Source organism: Danio rerio, chromosome 17 (genome assembly GCF_052040795.2).
Source record: "Danio rerio strain M-AB ecotype USA chromosome 17, GRCz13ab, whole genome shotgun sequence".
Lineage (NCBI taxonomy): Eukaryota > Metazoa > Chordata > Actinopteri > Cypriniformes > Danionidae > Danio > Danio rerio.
This window is the reverse complement of record NC_141037.1, coordinates 57,300,457-57,325,942: the sequence shown is the minus strand read 5'-3', so window position 1 is coordinate 57,325,942 and position 25,486 is coordinate 57,300,457. Positions and strand designations below refer to the sequence as shown.

Below are 25,486 nucleotides of genomic sequence, written 5' to 3'. Positions count from 1 at the left end.
AAAACAGTAGGCGCACACGGCGCACAATCTAATAGGCTTGTCCTGATTCTCTTAATCAGTTACAAGTTTGTTTTGAATGTAATTTTTAAAAATTTATGTAGACCATAATAATCTTTAGACACCATATCGTCACCTTAGGGTTATTTATAATTATAAATAGAATTATAAGGTTCTATCTGCGTTCCGAATGATTTTGAGATATTGAGCTTCAAAGTTTTTGCATTCCATATAGCAAACAATATGTGTGTAACAGATCTCTTTCATACATTAACATGACAGAGACCCTAAATGTACTCAAAATGTAAATTATCAAAGTTCCCTTACATTTGCAAATTGGAGTAAATAAACCACGGTAAATGCAGATAGAACCTTCTCATTCTGAAAAGTCATTTTCACTTGGAATTATAAGGTTCTATCTGGCAGATCATTCATTAAAGCATTACTTTTCAAGAAATACAATCAAAAATATATAGTTTAGTGTTGTAACAATATGTTGATGCTTGGGAAAGTTACATTTTTGCCTTCTATAATATTCATTTCATGTTTAAGGATCAATATTTTTTATTTTAACATTCAGCATTCAAGGCTGTACTAAATATTTTTTCCAGTGCAGCTTATGCTTTTATCTAATTAATATGTTCATATTTATAAAATTTTATGCTTTAAATAAATTATTGAATTATGTTTACTGAATTATATGCCCTATGAATTAAATTAAGTATTTGCCCTTCAAGGCTTAATATTAAACTTATAGACTTTAAAAGAAACAGACGATGAGCAAATGAGTTTAATAAACACTGAAAAGTGTTTCACTGACTATATATACACAAATAAAAATATTTCACATTTAATATACACATCTTTAAATATTCATTTCTTTTTCAACAATGTAAAATTGAGCATTTCATTTCAATGTTTGCGACGCGGTGGCGCAGTGGGTAGCACGATTGCCTCACAGCAAGAAGGTTGCTAGTTCGAGCCTTGGCTGAGTCAGCTGGCATTTCTATGAGGAGTTTGCATGTTCTCCCCGTGTTTGCGTTGGTTCCCTCTGGGTGCTCTGGTTTCCCCCACAAGTCCAAAGACATGCGGTAGAGGTGAATTGGGTAAGCTAAAATTGGCCATAGTGTGAGTGTGTGATTGAGTGTGTATGGGTGTTTCCCAGTGTTGGGTTGCAGCTGGAAGGGCATTCACTGTGTAAAACATATGCTGGATAAGTTGGCGGTTCATTCCGCTGTGGCGACCCCAGATTAATAAAGGGACTAAGTCGAAAAGAAAATGAATGTGAATGAATCTGTGTCAAGAAATGCTTCTAAATCCTCACATTTACACACATTTCAATTTTGTGTGGTGTAGCATTATTTAATTGATTCTGATTGTGTGAGATTTTGTTCTTTTAGTGTTTCCTGCTGTCAATGGAGTAGTCTGGCAAAATGACAAAGAAAGCTGATCCTGATTGGTCCTCGTGCATGCATTAAAAACATTCAAAATGCTGATTGGCTCACAGATAGAACCTTATAGAGCCAAGCTAGAGTTCAACTTTGTAGATACACCTTTTTTGTTTTTTAAATAAAAAGCCTTAAAATGTAAACAACTTATAAAAACACATCCCATAATGTAAATAAGTTGCCATTTAATAAGAATATGTGAATAACCAGCCTGATGTCACGAGAAAACGTAAGTATTGTACGTTTTGTCAGTTTAGTGGCTAATTCGTACGAGTTCAGTCGTACGAAATGGTACGATTTTAAAAAGGAGGCGTGGCACCTGACCCCACCCCTAACCCCAACTGTCATTGGGGGATAAGCAAATCGTACTAAATTGTACAAATTAGATCGTACGAATTCATACGATTTAGCCACTAAATGAAAAAGTTACGAATTGCCGTGAGATTGTGTTTGAATAACTCAATTTTGACAAAAATGTCAGATAGAACCTTATAATTCTAAGGTGACGATATGTAAATGAAACTGTCAAATGTTAATGCATTTTGACTGATTCTTTATAGGACAACATTAAGCTGGAATAAATATTCAATTCTATTGAATTTGACAATTTTAACATCTGTATAGGGAATTTGGAGGAATGCTTACTAATGTACACTGTCAAATAAACGAATAAAATAAACAATACTCTTCCAATGAAAGGTAGCTGGACAGAGTCGCGGCTGAGCATCATTCGCTCATCATAGCATCTTAGTAAACACAAAACCAATAATGGCTATTTAACATTCAACGAGCGTTGCAATTTAGCACAAAGAAGCAGCTCAGTGATAAATCTACAGATGTAGCGCTGGTGGATTTCACACACACACGTGAATATTCCGAGCATACTAGCATTGCATGGACTCTCACACAAAAAAAGGAGTGCTCGATGAAACTCGCAGCGCCAAATGTGGCACTAGCAGAGTCTGAAAACTCCCAGACGCAATTATCCGCCTGCTTGTGTTACTCTCTGTGTTCACACCATTGATTCCCGGGCCAAAGCGATGATCAGCCTGTTATGCAAGATGGAAATGCTTGCACCACTTTTCTTACTGAGCTATTTTGGAGCGAGCGTTGGGCAGGGCTGTGGAAAAATAGGTCAGAGCGAGACGCGGGCAGCGCATTCCTCTGCTTCCCATTCTAACCATGCAGTGTTATTTATATTTCATAAAGCCTCGTGCGTGCTTTTATTGACTGAAAGACCCAGAAATTAAACTCCGGAAGCATTAGTTACATTTGTATCACCGTGCCAGAGCTGAGGAAACGGCATTGGGGGGATTTGTGAATGTTGTTGGCTCGTGTGTTTAGTAAACCCAGGACGAACAATAGGCAGCTTTTGGAAGTAGGGCATTTCCAGCGTGCACCTGGGGGTCTCGTTCTCCTCTTTCCAAAACCGCTGACAAAAGCGCCCACGGGACCCACTTTTGTCTTTTAGTCTCACGATTGCTCTGTGCACTTGTCTTAGTGTGTGTGTACACAACAGCATACAGCCCAGGCTCATTGGAAATACATGCTATTTTTGCAAAGCGTAAAATACATTCCTCCGGGTATGTGTTATTGCACGTTTCAGATGACAAATCCACTAGAGGGCGCTGTCTACATCTGTGCGAATCTGAAACACGTTACTTAGGGTAAGTTATGTTGTATGTTTGAGATGACAAATCCACTAGAGGGCGCTGTCTACATTTGTGCGAATCTGAAATACATTACTTAGGGTATGTTATGTTGTACGTTTCAGATGACAAATCCACTAGAGAGCGCTGTCTACATTTGTGCGAATCTGAAAGATGTTACTTAGAGTACGTTATGTTGTACGTTTTAGATGGCAAATCCACTAGAGGGTGCTGTCTACATTTGTGCGAATTTGAAATACGTTACTTAGGGTACGTTATGTTGTACGTTTTAGATGGCAAATCCACTAGAGAGCGCTGTCTACATTTGTGTGAATCTGAAAGATGTTACTTAGGGTACGTTATGTTGTACGTTTTAGATGGCAAATCCACTAGAGGGTGCTGTCTACATTTGTGCGAATCTGAAATACATTACATAAAGTACGTTATGTTGTACACTTGAGATGACAAATCCACTAGAGGGTGCTGTCTATATTTGTGCAAATTTGAAATACATTACTTAGGGTATGTTATGTTGTACGTTTCAGATGACAAATCCACTAGAGAGCGCTGTCTACATTTGTGCGAATCTGAAAGATGTTACTTAGAGTACGTTATGTTGTACGTTTTAGATGGCAAATCCACTAGAGGGCGCTGTCTACATTTGTGCGAATCTGAAATACGTTACTTAGGGTACGTTATGTTGTACGTTTTAGATAGCAAATCCACTAGAGGGCGCTGTCTACATTTGTGCGAATCTGAAATACGTTACATAGAGTATGTTATGTTGTATGCTTGAGATGACAAATCCACTAGAGGGCGCTGTCTACATTTGTGCAAATCTGAAATACGTTACTTACGGTATGTTACGTTGTACGTTTCAGATGACAAATCCAGTAGAGGGTTGCTGTCTACATTTGTGCGAATTTTAAATAAGTTAATTAGAGTATGCTTTGTTGTATGTTTTAGATACAAGTGCACTACAATTACTTCATTTTACCGTGATTTTAAATTGCATTGACCTCTTGTGTGTAAAGTATGGGGAAGTTGTATTTTGTTTGGAAGTGAAAATCAGGTTCACATCAGTTTGACATCAGAACTCAATGTCAGGCCAACGTCAGTATCCAACCTAAAACCAACCAAATATAAACGGTTAATGATGTTACAGCTTGACATTGAGTAGACGTTACCACTATGACGCCTATCAGATGTTGGATTTTGGTTGCCATAACTGATAAATAAATGTCAGTATTTGACGTCAGTATGATGTTGTTTTTAAGATGTTGGCTAGACGTTGGATTTTAGTCACTTTCCAACAACCAAAAATCAACCAAATATCAACATAATTTGATGTCATTATTGGACATCAAAATAATGTTATCCTTAGACACTGGTTAGACATTACAAGACTTACAAATAAACAAGATTTTACTGCTGTCATTTAACAAAATGGATCAAATTATAGAAATATTACAAAGTAAAAACGACAAATACTGTTAATAATAAACTGTTAATAAAACATGTTGTCTGGTTTCTAAATGTCGTTTTAATTTAGAAGGTTTCATGCTCTCTTATGAGAGCACCTCACTAGGGCTGTGCAATTAATCGAAGATCCGATTTCGATTTGGATTGTGGCTTCAAACGATTATGAAAAAGCATTAATCAAGATAAATGATTATTGCATCATATACTATACATATATATATATATTAAAAGCGTGAAAGACCGCGTGCTTATGTGTGTTTGCGTCAAGCACACACAGTCAGAAGCATGCGGCCGGTCAGCATTCGGTCTCATTCGCACACTGAGACTTAGGCAAGTCATTGTATAACAGTTGTTTCTTCTGCAGACAATCAAAATCAAAAATATATATATCTTAAGGGGGCTGATAATATTGACCTTAAAATGGGTTTCAAAATATTTAAACCTGCTTTTATTCTAGCTAAAATAAAACAAATAAGCCTAGAAGAAAAAATATTATAGGAAATACTGGTTAAAATTCCTTGCTCTGTTAAACATCATTTGGGAAATATTTATTTAAAAAAAATTCTCAGGAGCGCTAATAATTTTAACTTCAACTGATAATCGTTTTGAATAATCGTGATTACAATTATGACCAAAATAATCGTGATTATGATTTTTCCCAAAATCGAGCAGCCCTACACCTCACTACATATGACACTGAGGCTTTAAGTCTTTTTTGTCGTCAATATATATATATATATATATATATATATATATATATATATATATATATATATATCCATACTTTACATATTCGGGGTCGTACTTGCACTTCGACATATTTGTTGAAATAATTAAATTAAATTTCACATGTCAAACGGTAGGGTCGCACACGCATTTCAAAATAAAAGTCCAGTATAAGCAAAATAAGTAAAAAAAATACTTTTGTTGCTTGTTTGTTTTTTTGACCACACACTCCGTGACCCACTGAAAATGTTCTCGCCAGTCACCTAAAAATAGCAACATATCAACGTTGCGCCTTAACACACCTCCGTTTCCGTTTCAGCACACCCACGGATGCACAAATGCATTTGCTATTTGCACAGAAACTGACAACGACACCTGCGCTAGGCCGAAAAACACTTCTGTTGACCCTTATAGGCTGGCCAACAGAAATCCGTCACTGCAGCGCTTTGAATCTCCACGTAAGACCTTCAAGTATTCGGCAGCACGTTTGTCTTCTGAGCAGAGCATCTCTGAACAGTCAATCGTATTTGTTCATGCTGGCCTGTGATCAGTCCATGTGACTGATTTGACAGAAGTCAGACTGAGCTTACAAAGTGTTCTGAAAGCCTAAAGAGCAGAGACGAGAAAAGAGATCAATAGCTAAAGGTAATCACACTGGTGACTATGACTCATATTACACACGCACACACAAACACACACAAAGTTTGCGCACAATAAAAGAGATGCCATCAACAGTAAGTGAGCTTCATTTGTTGGCTGACAGATCTCGCCATTTTAGCTTTTCATTCTGTTGAATAGTCCAAATTGGATGAGGGTTTTAGTCTGACAGCTTTACTTAAGGAATATTGGAGAGTTTTGAATCTCTAACATAGGCGAGGCAGTGGCGCAGTAGGTAGTGCTGTCGCCTCACAGCAAGAAGGTTGCTAGTTCGAACCTCGGCTCAGTTGGCGTTTCTGTGTGGAGTTTGCATGTTCTCCCTGCCTTCGCGTGGGTTTCTTCCGGGTGCTCCGGTTTCCCCCACAGTCCAAAGACATGCGGTACAGGTGAATTGGGTAGGCTAAATTGTCCGTAGTGTATAAGTGTGTGTGTGAATGTGTGTGTGGATGTTTCCCAGAGATGGGTTGCAGCTGAAAGGGCATCCGCTGAGTAAAAACTTGCTGGATAAGTTGGCGGTTCATTCCGCTGTGGCGACCCCGGATTAATAAAGGGACTAAGCTGACAGGAAAATGAATGGATGAATGAGAGCTAGGCGATATGGCCAAAAAAATTATCACGGTAATTGTTTTCATATCAGTTGATATCGATATTTATCACGATAAACGTAAAATCTTTATATCTATCAATTTTACACGATTTTCACCATGCCAATCGCTTTGTGCAGCTGATTTACACATTCATTCATTCATTTTCTAGTCGGCTTAGTCCCTTTATTAATCAGGGGTCGCCGCAGCGGAATGAACCGCCACTTATCCAGCAAGTTTTTATGTATTTTTTGAAAGTAGTTTAATGGACTGTTTTGGCGCTAAAGCGTATTACCTATTAGCGGGCTTGTTTTCAAGCGATTCACCTCAGATGTATTCGTTCTTCTTGTTTATGCTGTAGATAACTGACCAACAAAATATACATCAAAATTAAGTTACACATTATACATAACGAAATTTGTTGCAAAAAGATACATTTTCAAGGAAAAAAAAAAAAAAAAAAATATATATATATATATATATATATATATATATATATATAATATATATGTATGTGTTATATATATATATATATATATATATATATATATATATATATATATATATATATATATATAATATATATGTATGTGTGTATATATATATATATATATATATATATATATATATATATATATATATATATATTAGTTTGTGCCCGCCTTAACTTTAAACAACTGCAGGTGGATGATGCTTCGTTCCGTGGAAAATAAGGATTTATATAATATTCCACTGCTATTGTAAACGTCTGTCACATATTTGCTGCATTTTTAATATGTCATTTTTTTAGAGATTTTGTCTTAAGCATCTGATTTCTCCTCAGTGATTATGTCCTTTAAATATATAAAGGCTGGTTCTTTTACCATAGATGAGGGACAATGGGGGTATTACAGATTTCAAAACCAATATCTTAATGTTAAAAAGGAAACATAAGTGTCACGATTACCAGCGATCGTATTCAATAAGATCGCTGGATTGCACTAACAATAACTCATGGACTACAATTCCGCCATTTTTGGACTACATATTCATACATGCACTCCGGTCACACTCACACATGCTTCCACATCTAGACTGATTACTCGCTCCACCTGAGGATTGTCAGAGACTGATTGCACACTATTTAAGCCACACACTCTTATATATATATAATGCTTAATGCTTGCCCAACGTTACGCATAGTGCGCAAATAGTATCGAGCAATTATCAAACTGTCAATGTTATCGTTTTATGGAAAAATTATACATCGTGATAATTATCAAAATCGAATTATCGCCCAGGCCTACTCTAACATTTTATAGAAAGTTTAGTATTTGAGCATATTTACAAACACTTACAAAAAGGGGCATGATAGGTTCCTCTAACGATGACTCTTTATAATTATGCTCTCTGATTAGAGTTTGCTCGGCGTATTTGATAAAAGTCAACTCGAATGATTTGTGCAGGAATGAGGCGACCAAATCCACTCTCCGACAAACATTAGATCCTCCTTGTACTCTTACCTTCAGCTACCACACATTCATTCCCAGAGGGGTCACTTGTCTTAATCAATTATCCATTAGACAGAGCAATATTTGCTCAATATTTCAGTCGCGTGACTCGCAGACTTCACAGTGATCAAAACCGACAAATCTGATTTAAAGAGCAGCCATTATAAGAGTCCCGCGTCCCGTGCCCTCTAGTGGATTTGACATTTGACACGTAAAAACGTACTGTAAGTAACGTATTTCAGTTTCGCACAAATATAGACAGCATCCTCTGTTGATTTGACATCTGAAACGTACAACAAAACGTACCCTACGTAACAAATTTCAGATTCACACAGATGTAGACAGCGCCCTCTAGTGGATTTGACATCTAAACCATGCAATAAAGCATACCCTAAGCAACTTATTTGAGATTTGTACAAATATGGACAGCGCCCTCTAGTGGATTTGACAATTGACACGTAAAAAAACGTAAACTAAGTAACTTATTTTAGATTCATACAAATGTAGACAGCGCCCTCTGGTGGATTTGTCATGTGAAACATGCAACTAAGCGTACCCTAAGTAACATATTTCACACTCATACACTACGGACAATTTAGCCTACCTAAATCACCTGTACCGCATGTCTTTGGACTGTGGGGGAAACCGGAGCACTCTGAGGAAACCCACGTGAACTCAGGGAGAACATGCAAACTCCACACAGAAACGTCAACTGAACCAAGGCTCGAACCAGCAACCCAGCGACCTTCTTGCTGTGAGGCGACAGCACTACCTACTGCGCCACTGCTTCGCCAGCATATTTACAAACACTTACAAAAAGGGGCATGATAGGTTCCTCTAACGATGACTCTTTATAATTATGCTCTCTGATTAGAGTTTGCTCGGCGTATTTGATAAAAGTCAACTCGAATGATTTGTGCAGGAATGAGGCGACCAAATCCACTCTCCGACAGACATTAGATCCTCCTTGTACTCTTACCTTCAGCTACCACACATTCATTCCCAGAGGCGTCACTTGTCTTAATCAATTATCCATTAGACAGAGCAATATTTGCGCAATATTTCAGTCGCGTGACTCGCAGACTTCACAGTGATCAAAACCGACAAATCTGATTTAAAGAGCAGCCATTATAAGAGTCTCGCGCCCTCACCAATATGCTTGATGAATTATGGATGGGTGTTTTGTAATCATTTTCCAATATCACTCTGCTCTTCTTAGCCCTGTGCGGGGAGGACCGTTTTCACCTCCCTAATGTTTCATCTCTTCATTGGCAGACGTGCACATTCAATGTCATTAACATTCAAAGGCGGAGGTTAAAAATCCAGCGGGAAGTCTTGAATTTGCATTTCCAGACAGGCTTCTCGATTCTTGCAGAACGACGCTGGCTGATGTTAAACGTTCACAGAAAGCATCCATATTCATGTGCACTGTGTGGTAAATGATCTGGTGGGTGACCCGGGTATTTCTGGACGCTGTCATAGTGTCATCTTAAAAGAGAAAAAAAGATGTCGACAGCATGACACCCTCCAGATGTTGGCCGTATTCGTGGCTTTATGTAAGACATCCAATGCCAAAATCTCTAAAGCTCAAAACTCAACACGAGCAGCTCATTTAAGGGGATAGTTCACTCAAAATGAAAAATGATTTACATTCAGCTCATTTAAACTGGCCAAACCAGGACAAGCTCATTGGAAATATGTGCTTCAGGTTACATATTGTTTGTGAAACTGCAAAAACATACTTAAAAATACATTTGACTGCAGTGTTTAGGTAAAATGTACACTAGGAGGCAGTATGATGCCAAATAAACTCTAAATAAACACCCCAAAACACCTAACAGCGTCTGCGATTAGTAATGAATACATTTGCGTCAACTATCTATTGTCATATGGTCCACTTCTCTTCCATGGTCAGTTTGCTTGTAGCTTTGTATGGTGTTGTACTTTTGAAGAGCGAATCGGGCTTGAGTTTGAGTTCAGAGATGAAAGCGATGTAAAATCAAGGTAAAACTACATGGTTACAGTGCGTTTTTCTCTTACATCTGCTTCTGAAAACACTATTAGTTGGGTTCAGCGAAAGGTTTAGCTCTGTGGTTAGCTCTGTCTTCCCCTGGATGTGTACACGAAGGATATGTATCTGTAACGTGTAACAAAAAGTACCATGAGTAACGTATTTCAGATTCGCCCAAATGTAGACAGCGCCCTCTAGTGGATTTGACATCTGAACCATGCAACAAAACGTTCCCTAAGTAACTTATCTGAAATTTGTAAAAATATAGACAGTGCCCTCTAGTGGATTTGACATTTGACACATAAAAAACGTACTTTAAGTAACGTATTTCAGATTCGCACAAATGTAAACAGCACCCTCTGTTGATTTGACATCTGAAACGTACAACAAAACGTACCCTAAGTAACTAATTTGAGATTTGTACAAATATAGACAGTGCCCTCTAGTGGATCTGACATTTGACACATAAAAAAACGTACCATAAGTAAAGTATTTCAGATTCGCACAAATGCAGACAGCACCCTCTGTTGATTTGACATCTGAAACGTACAACAAAACGTACCCTAAGTAACGTATTTTAGATTCACACAGGTGTAGACAGCGCCCTCTAGTGGATTTGACATCTGAACCATGCAATAAAACGTACCCTAAGTAACTTATTTGAGATTTGTACAAATAGTGGACAGCGCCCTTTAGTGGATTTGACATTTGACACGTAAAAAAAAGTACTATAAGTAACGTATTTCAGATTCGCACAAATGTAGACAGCGCCCTCTTGTGGATTTGCCATCTGAAACATGCAACAAAAAGTACCCTAAGTAACGTATTTCAGAATTGTACAAATGTAGACAGCGCCCTCTAGTGGATTAGATATCTGAACCGTGCAACAAAACGTACCCTAAGTAACGTATTTCAGATTCGTACAAATATAGACAGCACCCTCTAGTGGATTTGACATTTCACACGTAAAAAAACGTACACTAAGTAACTTATTTTAGATTCATACAAATGTAGACAGCGCCCTCTGGTGGATTTGTCATCTGAAACATGCAACTAAACGTACCCTAAGTAACGTATTTCAGATTTGCACAAATGTAGACAGCCCCCTCTAGTGGATTTGTCATCTAAAATGTGCAACAAAATGCACCCAGAGCTACATATTTTACACGTTGCAAAATATGTAGGATGAGGCATGCATTTCCAATGAACCTGGACTGACAAACTGCAAACCAATCACCCATTGATCACTGTTTCTAAATCTTCTACTCACCAAGACTGCATTTATCTCATCAAATTACAGTTAAAAAATAACAATTGAAATATAGTTACTGTTTGTGCTATCAGTCTGTCTCTAATTGTTTTGTTTCTTTCTTTATTACAAAAAAATGTAATAACAACTTAGCAGAACTATATTACACGGTCATGGTCTTGCTTCCATCTTCATGACTCAACTTCTTCCTTCTGGGAAGTGACATCTGTCATGATCAACCGGCGAGATCTAACCACCAGATGTCGCTGGTAAACACTCACATCCACATGAACTACAAATCTGCTTATAAATGGACTACATAACCAGTTATGCTCCACACACAACCGGTTTCAGATCCTGACTGATTGCATACACACAGCTGATGCTGCTCATGTACTGATTACACACACACATATATACAGCTCACTTTGAAACCCTCGTTACTTAGGCTGCGTCCGAAACCGCATACTTCCATTCTATATAGTACGCTAAAATCAGTATGCGAGCCGAGTAGTATGTCCGAATTCATAGAATTCGAAAATCAGTATGCGAGAAGTACCCGGATGACTTACTACTTCCGGCGAGATTCTGGAGTGCGCATCCCATGCACGCTGCGTTATCCCATGATGCCCCGCGAGCGAATTCATGAATGGTAGTGAAGCGACGCAAATGACGCAGGTGGGTCGCGTGACCATGACAAAATGGCGGATGTAGCACGTCCGAATTCCATTCATACTTTTCACATTCACACTGTATAGAACGTACTTTTCTAACGGCCGAGTAGTACGTTTACATTTAAATGCAGTACCAACTGAGTAGTAGGCGGTTTCGGACACGGCCTTAGTCTTGTTAATTGTATATTTACACTACAACGCGGTTTCCTTGTCTTGTTTCTCCATGTTTTGACCTCAGCCTTGTTTACCTTTTGTCTCCGTCTGCCGCCTGCCTTCTGACCTCTTGCCTGTTACTTCGACTACAATTCTGGACTGTCTTCATATATCTGTTTGCACCTGTATTGACCTTTGCTTGCCTGACCACTGATTAAACCTGCATATGGATCCAAACCTCAGTTGTTTGTGTCACTCCCACCGTTACAACATCAGCATACTCTATATTAAAAAAATTGATTAGTGCAATATGTTTTTTTTTTTGCTTTTCAATAAGTTTTGCTTTTCACATTATTATTAATTTAACATTAATAAAAACAATAAACTTGTGCCTCTAATAGTTACAGTTTCTAATAGATGATTTTTGCTGTATTTGCAAATGTTTTATGCAATATTCCACTTTTGTGCATATCTTTAATCAGTATCTTTGCATGGTAACATTGCTTGCGAAACCAAACCAAATGACGTCATATTCTTGCGTCTGCTGGTTTGCGATGATTTCTGTAGCATCAGAAACACACTAAAGCCTGGTAAGAAGAAGCCTAAGATTCAGAGAAAGGCAGCGGTGATGAAATCGAGGCTCTTAATGCTCATGCTAGCTCATGCTAAACCTTGCGTTTCTGACTAGGACAGTCAGAAACGCAAGGATTAGCATGAGCTAGCATGAGCATTAAGAGCCTCGATTTCATCAACGCTGCCATCAGAATAAATGAATGCCTGCAGATGTGTGTTATGGCAGTAGGTGATCACTGGTGTTAATCACATCTGCGTCACAATCAATCCACAGTTTAGATTGATCATTAATTGGCATCGGTGTTCAGATATAGGACATGTTTTGATATGGATTACGATGGAGAAGGAACTCTCAAGACACACAGGGACGTTTAAATATCATCACACACTGGAGTTGGGGATTTAATTCTGTGATTTATGTCGTGATACAAATATAATTTCACAAGATGACTTCAGTAATTCTAGCAAAGAATTCATAATTGTATATTGATCACGATGATGATGTAGGTGAGTAAATCTGCATAGAAAACTACAAAATTCTGCAATAATACATATAAAATAAGCTAATGAATGTACAGATTTAGACTGACAATCACAGAAATTAATCAAAATAAATAAATACTCAGTACTTAGTGGTTTTCCATGGAGTTAAACAGTACTGAGGTACAGAAATGCAATAATCAATTGTAAACTACCCTGCATTGAGGCTTGAGTGTATAAATAAACACAGTCAATCTTTATTAAATTGGCAAATTTGGTCATTTCTTGTGCCCACATGGATTAAATTCACTTGAAATCTTAGTCAAAGGCCGTAAACAACATTCATTCATTCATTTCGGCTTAGCTCTTTGATTCATAAGGGGTAACCACAGCGGTATGAACCACCAACTTATCCAGCATATGTTTTACACAGCGGATGCAGCTGCAACCCAGAACTAGGAAACACCATACACTCTCACATTTGCACACATACACTATGGCCAATTTAGTTAATCAATTCCCCTATAGCGCATGTGTTTGGACTGTGAGGGAAACCGGAGCACCCGGAGGAAACCCACGCCAACACGGGAGAATATGCAAACTCCACACAGAAATGCCAACTGGCCCAGCCGAGACTTGAACAAGAGCTTCTTGCTGTAAGGTGACAGTGTTAACCACTGAGCCGCAGCTGAAAATTTCCCTGAAGCAACCAATGATTTCAAGGTCTTGCACATGCAATCAAACCTACATATATACAGTTGAAGTCAGAGATATTAGCCCCCCAAATTATTAGCCCCCCTGTTTATTTTTCCCTCAGATTCTGTTTAACGGAGAGCAGATTTCTTCAACACATTTCTAAACATAATAGTTTGTTCTGTAGACTATCGGGAAAAAAAATTGCTTAAAGGGGCTAATAATATTGACATTAAAATGGCCTTTAAAAAATGCAAAACTGCTTTTACTCTAGCCGAAATAAAACAAATAAGACGTTCTCCAGAAGAAAAAATATTATCAGACATACTCAGCTTATTCCCTTTATTAATCCGAGTTCGCCACAGCGGAATGAACCACCAACTTATCCAGCATATGTTTTACACAGCGGATGCTCTTGCTGCTGCAATCCAGTACTGGGAAACATCCATGCACATTCATTTACACCCACACTCATACACTACAGCCAATTTAGCTTATTCACTCCACCTATTGCACATGTTTGGACAGTGAAGGAAACCTCAGAAGCTGGAGGAAACCCACGTCAAATGGCCCTGCTGTGACTCAAACTGGAAACCTTGGTGTGAGGCGACAGTGCTAACCACTGAGCCACCGCGCCACCCGTGATGAGAAATGTAATAAATATTATATATCAACAACATTAGATTCATTCATTTTCTTGTCGGCTTAGTCCCTTTATTAATCCCAGGTCGCCACAGTGGAATGAACCGCCAACTTATCCAGCAAGTTTTTTCACAGCGGATGCCCTTCCAGCCACAACCCATCTCTGGGAAACATCCACACACATATTCATACACTACGGACAATTTAGCCTACCCAATTCACCTGTGCCGTATGTCTTTGGACTGTGGGGGAAACCGGAGGAAACCCACGCGAAGGCAGGGAAAACATGCAAACTCCACACAGAAACACCAACTGAGCCGAGGTTTGAACCAGCGACCCAGGGATCTTCTTGCTGTGATGCGACAGCACTACCTACTGCGCCACTGCCTCGCCATCAACATTAGATGTAACATAAAATTCATAGAACCACAGTAAGGTCAGCAAAATGCATTAAAAGTTAAGTATCATGCAGGGAATTGTGGGAAAGTCAATTTACGGTTATTAACTGTATCTATTAATGAAACGTGTATCTATTAATGAAAAGTTTTACTGTAGCATTTTTGACAGTGTCCTTCATATTATCCCAACACATTTTCATGTCAACTAAGTAGTTTGAACAAGCAGTAGAAAGTGTTGATTGTAAGTATATAAGCGTCTAAAGTGACATTTATGTATTCGACTGAAACACTAAAACACAGCTCATTTACAGTCATCTGAGCTAAACAGAAGATCCTCAGCAGATCTATAACATTCCTAACAATGATGAGTGATGATCTATAGTCCAGCCTAGAAGCATATTAACTGAGAACCTGCCATTTCACACAACAAACCAAGCCTACAGAAGCTTCTGGAGTATAAGCCTGACAGCTCGTGACCTGGGAGACATGTTTACATCACACAAACATCCACGTTAACATGAACGAGCCTTCAAGCAGCCTGAGAGACATCCAATGCAAAGAAAAGCTGGACAACACACATGTAGCAGAAGTGTAGTATATATGTGATGGATATAGAAATAAATCACTCTGCATTAGGAGAAATGAACACATCTGAACTTCACTCTTTCAACAAGCATCACTCTATTGAAATACTTTTATAGCAAACTGACTTCAAATGTTGAAATGTTATTGAAACAACACTGAAAACGACTTAAAATATCTAAACATTATTGAAACAACACAAAAACTAGTTAAAATATTGAAACATTATTGAAACAACATTAAAATGAGTTAAAATATTAAAACGTTACTGAAACAACACTGAAACAAGTTCAATTACCAAAACGTTACTGAAACAACTCTGAAACCAGTTCAAATATTGTGATATTATTGAAACAACACTGAAACCTGTTCAATTATTGAAACATTACTGAAACAACACTGAAACCTGTTCAATTATTGAAACATTAATGAAACAAGACTGAAACAGGTTCAAATATTGAAACGTTACTAAAACAACACAGGAACCTGTTCAAATAGTAAAACAATAATGAAACAACACTGAAACCAGTTCAAATATTGAAACATTATTGAAACAACACTGAAACCAGTTCAAATTCTGTAACATTACTGAAACAACACTGAAACCAGTTCAAATATTGCAACATTACTGAAACAACACTGAAACCAGTTTAAATAATGAAACATTACTGAAACAACACTGAAACCAGTTCAAATATTGAAACATTACTGAAACAACACTGAAACCAGTTCAAATATTGTGACGTTATTGAAACAACACTGAAACCAGTTCAAATATTGTGACGTTATTGAAACAACACTGAAACCAGTTCAAATACTGTAACATTATTGAAACAACACTGAAACCAGTTCAAATATTGAAACATTATTGAAACAACACTGAAACCAGTTCAAATATTGCAACATTACTGAAACAACACTAAACCAGTTCAAATATTGTGACGTTATTGAAACAACACTGAAACCAGTTCAAATATTGCAACATTACTGAAACAACACTGAAACCAGTTCAAATATTGAAACATTACTGAAACAACACTGAAACCAGTTCAAATATTGAAACATTACTGAAACAACACTGAAACCAGTTCAAATATTGTGACGTTATTGAAACAACACTGAAACCAGTTCAAATATTGTGACGTTATTGAAACAACACTGAAACCAGTTCAAATATTGAAACATTACTGAAACAACACTGCAACCAGTTCAAATATTGAAACATTATTAAATCAACACTGAAACCAGTTCAAATACTGTAACATTATTGAAACAACACTGAAACCAGTTCAAATATTGAAACATTATTAAATCAACACTGAAACCAGTTCAAATACTGTATTATTATTGAAACAACACTGAAACCAGTTCAAATATTGAAACATTATTGAAACAACACTGAAACCAGTTCAAATATTGAAACATTATTGAAACAACACTGAAACCAGTTCAAATACTGTAAGATTATTGAAACAACACTGAAACCAGTTCAAATACTGTAAGATTATTGAAACAACACTGAAACCAGTTCAAATTCTGTAACATTACTGAAACAACACTGAAACCAGTTCAAATATTGCAGCATTACTGAAACAACACTGAAACCAGTTCAAATATTGAAACATTACTGAAACAACACTGAAACCAGTTCAAATACTGTAAGATTATTGAAACAACACTGAAACCAGTTCAAATTCTGTAACATTACTGAAACAACACTGAAACCAGTTCAAATATTGCAGCATTACTGAAACAACACTGAAACCAGTTCAAATATTGCAACATTACTGAAACAACACTGAAACCAGTTCAAATATTGCAACATTACTGAAACAACACTGAAACCAGTTCAAATATTGAAACATTACTGAAACAACACTGAAACCAGTTCAAATATTGAAACATTACTGAAACAACACTGAAACCAGTTCAAATATTGAAACATTACTGAAACAACACTGAAACCAGTTCAAATATTGCAACATTACTGAAACAACACTGAAACCAGTTCAAATATTGAAACATTACTGAAACAACACTGAAACCAGTTCAAATATTGAAACATTACTGAAACAACACTGAAACCAGTTCAAATATTGTGACGTTATTGAAACAACACTGAAACCAGTTCAAATATTGTGACGTTATTGAAACAACACTGCAACCAGTTCAAATATTGAAACATTATTAAAACAACACTGAAACCAGTTCAAATAATGTAACATTATTGAAACAACACTGAAACCAGTTCAAATATTGAAACATTATTAAAACAACACTGAAACCAGTTCAAATATTGAAACATTATTAAAACAACACTGAAACCAGTTCAAATACTGTAACATTATTGAAACAACACTGAAACCAGTTCAAATATTGAAAAATTATTAAAACAACACTGAAACCAGTTCAAATATTGAAACATTATTGAAACAACACTGAAACCAGTTCAAATATTGAAACATTATTGAAACAACACTGAAACCAGTTCAAATATTGAAACATTATTGAAACAACACTGAAACCAGTTCAAATATTGAAACATTATTGAAACAACACTGAAACCAGTTCAAATATTGAAACATTATTGAACCATCACTAAAACCAGTTCAAATATTGAAACATTATTGAAACAACATTGAAACCAGTTTAAATACTGTAACATTATTGAAACAACACTGAAACCAGTTCAAATATTGTAACATTATTGAAACAACACTGAAACCAGTTTAAATACTGTAACATTATTGAAACAACACTGAAACCAGTTCAAATATTGAAACATTATTGAAACAACACTGAAACCAGTTTAAATACTGTAACATTATTGAAACAACACTGAAACCAGTTCAAATATTGAAACATTATTGAACCATCACTAAAACCAGTTCAAATATTGAAACATTATTGAAACAACATTGAAACCAGTTTAAATACTGTAACATTATTGAAACAACACTGAAACCAGTTCAAATATTGTAACATTATTGAAACAACACTGAAACCAGTTTAAATACTGTAACATTATTGAAACAACACTGAAACCAGTTCAAATATTGAAACATTATTGAAACAACACTGAAACCAGTTTAAATACTGTAACATTATTGAAACAACACTGAAACCAGTTCAAATATTGTAACATTACTAAAACATCACTAAAACCAGTTCAAATATTGAAACATTACTGAAACAACACTGAAACCAGTTCTAATACTGTAACATTACTGAAACAACACTGAAACCAGTTCAAATATTGAAACACTTTTAAATCAAGATGTGTTTATGTTATTAACTATATTGTGTTGTGCAATTGTATTAAATTTACGCAAGTTTATGCTTGAAGCCAGTGCACTTGAAAATTGGCAACTATTTATTTGTATCAAGTAATAATTTTTTGACATTTTTCAGAACATTTATAATAAATCATGGAAATGCATCTTGTTTAAAAAAATGTTTGGATATTTGAACTATAGGTTTTATTCTTAATTAAAACCTGTAAAATATTGTTTCTCGAATAATCTCTGATTTCAGAATTTGTAGAAGACAAGACAAACATATTGAGTAAGCAAGATTTAAGTTTATCATCTAATAAATCAAATTTAATTCTATTTCACTGCAAAAAAAAGCTTTTCTTACTTTTGTTTTTGTCGTTTCTAGTTCAAATATCTAAACATTTATAAATAAAGAAGCATTTATCTTGTTAATTATATTGTGTTGTGAAAATGTATTAAAATTAAGCGAGTTCAGACAATGCACAGGTAAGAAAAATAACTTGAAAATTGGCAACTATTTATTCATTCATGCAAAAACTTGCTTAATTTGTTGACATTTTCAGAACAAGCTATAAGAAATCATGGGAATGCATCTTGATTTAAAAATGTTTCGATATTTGAACTAAATGTTTGATTCTTTATATAAATAAATTGGAAATAAAACTGTTCAGGGAAACAACACAGACATACTGAATAAGAAAAAAATTATGTTAATAATACAAATTGAACATCTAATAATACAATGGCAAAATGTCCACCTTAATTAACTGGTTAAAAGTATCATTTAAGAACGTTTTAATGACACAAACTGCACTGTTGCAATAGGTAATTCTTTACATTTTAAAAGTTCGATCTAATCTAAATAGCATGTTAAGGTATCAACTGCACTACTATAGTAATCACTGTAACTGTGATCAAGCTCAACTCAAGCAATTATATCAGAGCAAGCAAACCAGCCGGAAATATAAAGCCACCAGAGACCCACCAGTCTGGAAATGTTGTCTCGGCTCAAACTTTCCGATGGCTCCTGTATGATCCTGCTGTATTTTCCTCCCTGTTCACGCGCGCCGGAAAGTTCCTCCCGCGGTAATCATTCTTCAAGGAGGCGGGAAGAGGAGACGCGGAGACCGGCGGAGGAGAGGAGCGCAGACCGCGATGGAGAGCTGGAGACCGACTGGCCTGGAGCTCTGAGAGAGAGAGAGAGAGAGAGAGAGAGAGAGAGAGAGAGAGAGAGAGAGAGAGAGAGAGAAATGGGGGTAGCACCAATGAGGCGGAGCGAGAGGATGGAGAAAAAGAAAAAACACGGCTGTCTATGTGAGTCAGAGCCGAAGTGTGAAGCGCTTACCCTCAGCGTGATACCCGCATCCTCGGCTTAGCGGTAGACCTTCATCCACTCATCCATCCACTCATCCATCCATCCATCCTCAGCACTGAGATTCTGCAGCGCTGCGTGAGGGGGAGCGTTACGTTTCTTCTTCTCGTTCGCTCTTTTAACGCGTGCTCTCGTGTTTCTGTCTTCCAGCCATGTCGAAAATATGCGTCCCGTTCCTAAACACGTTTACAATTAGCATATAAATGTAGCCTAATGTTATTAAAAACAATGTAGTGGTTAGCACTGTCGCCTCACAGCAAGAAGGTCGCTGGTTCGAGTCCAGGCTGGGTCAGTTGGCGTTTCTGTGTGGAGTTTGCATATTCTCCCCGTGTTGGCCTCCTCTTTTAAATTCATATTTTGAATAGGAAGCTCTACAATGTTATTTTTCGAACATTTACATTAGATTAGTCCGTGCTGAAGCCAAATTTGGAGTTTATCTTACAAAATATCTTACAATAACGGGCCAAAAACTAGTACAGACAAATTTATGTTATAGAAAAATTTTAAATACAAATTTTAAAAGGAGGAAAAATCAAGAAAAGCAGAAAAAATGTAAATTTTGTAGGTTGATTTTTATTTTACTATTTTGCTTGAATTTAATTGTATTTTCTTTCAATTTCTCTATATGTTTGGTGACAATTTTTTTGTGAAATAAATATATCTTTTTAGAAAATCAGTTTTGTTTAACTGCAAATACATTGCCTATATTCACAGAGAGATGAAGAAAACTATATTTTCAAAATGTTACCAACATCCGAGGAAAATAATGTCAATGGCTTCATTAGAAAATGTGTGTGTGTGTGTGTGTATATATATATATATATATATATATATATATATATATATATTTATACAACAGTTCTGTCTGGTTGTTGAATCTGATTGGCTGATAGGCGTGAGATATTTTGCCAGTAACAGCACACAAAGGCCGCTTCACCTTTGTGTATTACTCCGCCCACGTACAAGCAAAGGACACTCTACAAATATTACTGCTGTTAGGCAACACAATGTACTTTTAAGGCTATTTTAGTTGAGAATGTAGTTGTTTAGATTGCAACTATGCAGTTTATTCATAAGGATAGTGCCTCTTTTAAAATATTTGTTATTTCTTAGAGACAGCACATCGGTGTCCATTAGTCAAAAAAGGTTGACGTTGTCTATACACAAGATGGCGCCAGGACCACATAATAAGCCCCTGCTTAGAAGATTAAAACTGTGTGTTTTCTTAAACGCGAACAAGAAGCTGAAAAATGGAAGAGTCACGGTTTTTAAGGTGGACCGGATAGTGGAAGCTGCGAATAAGAAGCTGGATTCAGCCTTGTCCCTCCTTATCGCAAACACAACAGCAGTCTGGTAGTGATTGCGCTGCTTTTTTCGGGGTTAATTATTGTGATATTGTAACGGTCGCTTAATGTTTGATATGCATTGTGTATAACTGTCATGTCCCCTTTAAGAGGACTTCCTCTGTTGTTGTTTTACCTTTGTGATGAGATGTTTGAGTGTCTTTTTTATTTCCTTTTGCCTACTCATTGTCATTGGCTGGCATGTATGTAGTCGACAGCACTTGGGAGAAACGCAAAAATAGGAAGAGCTAAATAGTTTGTCTCCTTTTTTTCATTCCTTAAGTCTCCGGGTAAACGTTGGGACACCTGGCACTCGTCACAATACAGATGGTACCAGAGAAATACTGTAGATTGTAATAGACTGTAGGGAGAAATCTCTGTAGACGGATGGCATTTCATGTCACATTCAGCATTATAATCTTAAAATGTGAGCAAAATCAGCTGTTTTAGCATCACTTAAGAAATTACGCTATAGAGAATCATCCAAACACTAGCTCTAAAGTGACGTTGGTGAAATAGTAACGGCTTCTGCTGTTCTGACATCATCTGCAGATGTGAATGGCGGAAGAAAGTAGTTCCTAATACAAAAGGGTTTTAGACTCTCTGTGTTTGATTTTCTTTTTTATATACACGATTGTGTCGTCGAACTGTTGTATAAACACAATATCACACGAGTAGCAGTGCGATATGGCTGCATATCAGCACTGGTGCAGCCTCATGCCAAAGCACGCCTCTCACCAGTGCTGATATACAGCCATATCGCACTGCTACTCATGTGATACTGCTCATATATATAAATTCTCAATTAGTGATTGTTGATATTTAAAAACGGTCATCGTTCCATTACTACGGATAAATATGTGTACTACATTACAAAAAAAATAAGATAGGTTTGCATAACGTTCTGTTAACGTTACTAGTGAAACATTTGTAAATACCTTTGAGCCCTTTTGGAGAACAGTTCTTGTTAGCTGGACACTTGCAGCATCCCTGTCTCCCATGGGTCTTTTGCTGTGTGCTGTGTGTGTGTGCTTTAGGCTTGCATCTGAGATTGTCAAACACACACACAGTTTTCCTGCAGAAGAGTGGCTACACCCGTCTCTGCCTCCTCCACCACTCATTAATGTGCTCCTCAGCCGGGCTCTGAGCGCTGGCACAGCACCAGCGGTGTGTGGAGCAGGCAGATAACTGGCTTAAGAAGCAGCCAATTCACAGCGCCAGCCTCCCTCCGTCCGTCCGTCGCTGCTCCAGCAGATATATCTGTCTCCTCGCAGACAACAGAGATGCTATCCGCATATATCCGCTGCACGCACACTCACTGAGCACATGTGTGCGCCTGCTAAGTGATATCCCAGCTAACAAAAATACATTCTGAGAGCGTTTCGATAGTGTTGCCATCAAGTGTGGGCTCAGTAGCTTTTTCTTTTCTTAAGAAATCAGCACTTTGTTTAATAAAGCAAGGGCACATTATAGTCCATAACTCCAGGATTTCTCAAAAATGACTGAATCATGGTGAGTTGTTTGTAAAATTGGTGTAATATTTGTGGATTTCTCTTATTGCTTTGCTTTGAAAACATAAATAAATATACGCCAATTAATTTGTGAAATTAATTCATGAACTCTTTGACGATGACACAGTGGCTTAGTGGCTAGCACGATTGCCTCACAGCAAGAAGGTCGCTGATTCGAGTCCTGGCTGAACGAGTTGGCATTTCAGTATGGAGTTTGCATGTTGTCCCCATGTTGGTGGGGTTTTTCCTGGGTGCTCCGGTTTCCCCTACAGTCCAAACACATGCGCTACAGGGGAATTGATGAGCTAAATTGTCCGTAGCGCATGAGTGTGTGTGTGAATGTGTGTGTATGGATGTTTCCCAGTACTGGGTTGCAACTGGAAGAGCATCCACTGTAAAACATAAGTTGGATAAGTAGGTGGTTCATCAAACTCTTGTCAGGGTTCCTTAGGGTCCCCTTGCCCTCCATCTAAGGGATCCCAGAGCCCAGCAATCTACCCAGGGGCCAACTTCTCTTCCTGGACTTGCAGTCAGGGCTCCTAAGGGCCCCCTTGCCACCACCCAAGGGATCCCTGAGCCCAGAAAGATACCCTGGGGTCAACCTCTCTCCCTGGGCTTGCAGTATGGGCTCCTAAGGGTGCCCTTGCCCTCCATCTAAGGGGTCCCTGAACCAAGCAAGCTACCCAGGGGCCAACCTTTCACCCTGGACTTGCAGTCTGGGCTCCTAAGGGCCCATTTGCCACCCCCCAAGGGATCCCTGAGCCCAGAAAGCTACCTTGGGGTCAACCTCTCTCCCTGGGCTTGCAGTATGGGCTCCTAAGGGCCCCCTTGCCCTCCACTTAAGGGATCCCTGACCCCAGAAAGCTACCCAGGGGCCAACCTCTCACCCTGGACTTGCAGTCTGGGCTCCTAAGGGCCCCTTTGCTACCACCTAAGGGATCCCTGAGCCCAGAAAGCTGCCCAGGGGTCAACCTCTCTCCCTGGGCTTGCAGTGTGGGCTCCTAAGGGCCTCCTTGCCCTCCATTTAAGGGGTCCCTAAACCAAGCAAGCTACCCAGGGGCCAACCTCTCTCCCTGGACTTGCAGTCTGGTCTCCTTAGGGCCCCCTTGCCCTCCATTATCTTAAAGCAGTTTAACCATTTAAAGGTTTCTTATTACCAAAGGCTGTAGACCAGGGGTGTCCAAACTTGATCCTGGAGGTGCAGATTTTAGATCCAACTTGCCTCAACACACCTCTAAAGATGTTTCTAGAAAGCCTTGTAAAATCTTGATTAGGTAGCCCAGTTGTGTCTAATTGGGGTTGGAAATAAATTTGGTAGGACACCCCTAGGAGTGTTGGTCACCCCTGCTATAGACTATAAAAAACACAAGACATGTCACTAATATAGTTTTGAATGGGGAAAAGTGTAACAGTCAATATACAGAATGAAGCCCCACCTACTAATACCGGAGCCAATCATAGATCTCTACAGGCTGAGGATTCTCCGGGAGAGAAGATGTATGTTTAAACGGGAGAAACCATATATTAGTTTACCTAAATTTGAATCTGAATTTGAATCTTTGGGTGTTCAAGTCATGCAAAGAGATGAACGACTCAAAACCGAGGACTCAAGAAATGAACAGATCAAATCTTTTTCCAGCTCTGACTGCCTATGATTGGCTTCTGTCCTTCACGTGATCAATGAACGACTTAATAGAAGACTCAAATAAGGAACTAATCTTGCTCTCCTGCACAAATGTGCGCAGTCTGTGAACGAACAAATCTCTCCCTGAGAGGACTTCTCATTTTCAAGTCACATAAAAGATTCATTCAAAATGAAAGCTGCAAGCAGCCATGAAAGGGACCTCGCACCAGGTCTTACCGCTCCCCAGTGGCCTTAGGATGACAAAGAACAGTGGACAATAATAATTTAAGCTGATATATATAAAAAAAAACTGAGAAAATCACAAATTCATGCCAAACTTACTTCTGTCAGCAGGTGGCGCTACGACTGCTACTAAATATTGGCATGTAAATGTCTTCAGGAAATGAATCTGAGATCTCAAATAGCATACACAGAGGCCTCTGGTGGATTCCCGAAAACAAAAACTGCAAAAAAAAAAACACCTCCTGGGGCTTATTTTGCGATCTCCAGAAATGTATACAGAGGTACATATCAATAATTAGGCTGGGTTGTACTTTAAATAAAGTGTAAACCCTTCTTTTTTTAGGTGTGCTGTTATGTCCAAATGTTTACATTTACATTTAATTTTTGTCCAAAGCGACTTACAATTAAGGAGGCATTCAGCAATTCAATAAGAAGAGGTAATACACACAAGTGCTGACTATACAAAGCAACTGTTAGTGCTTAAAGAGCTAAGTGTAAAATTAAGGAGAGTGTTTTTTATATAGAAAGAGAAGGGTGTTCGTACAGGTGGTTTGTCAAGCCCACTCACCTGTGTGAAGCACACTTCATAAATGCACAATGTGATTATAAGAGGGCAAAGTAGGTAGTGCT

General features: G+C 37.8%; 1 protein-coding gene across 5 annotated transcripts in view; it reads right to left on the bottom strand.

Moving 5' to 3' along the window:
- myt1lb (myelin transcription factor 1-like, b) overlaps positions 1 to 19,939 on the bottom strand; it is a 165,311-nt gene extending 145,372 nt beyond the window's left edge. For all 5 annotated transcript variants that reach the window (XR_015513861.1, XM_087291119.1, XM_087291121.1 and 2 more), the window contains exon 1: positions 19,749 to 19,939. The gene's annotated coding sequence lies outside the window, so the exon portion shown is untranslated. The remainder of the gene's footprint in view (positions 1 to 19,748) is intronic.
- Between the last annotated feature and the right edge of the window lie 5,547 nt (positions 19,940 to 25,486).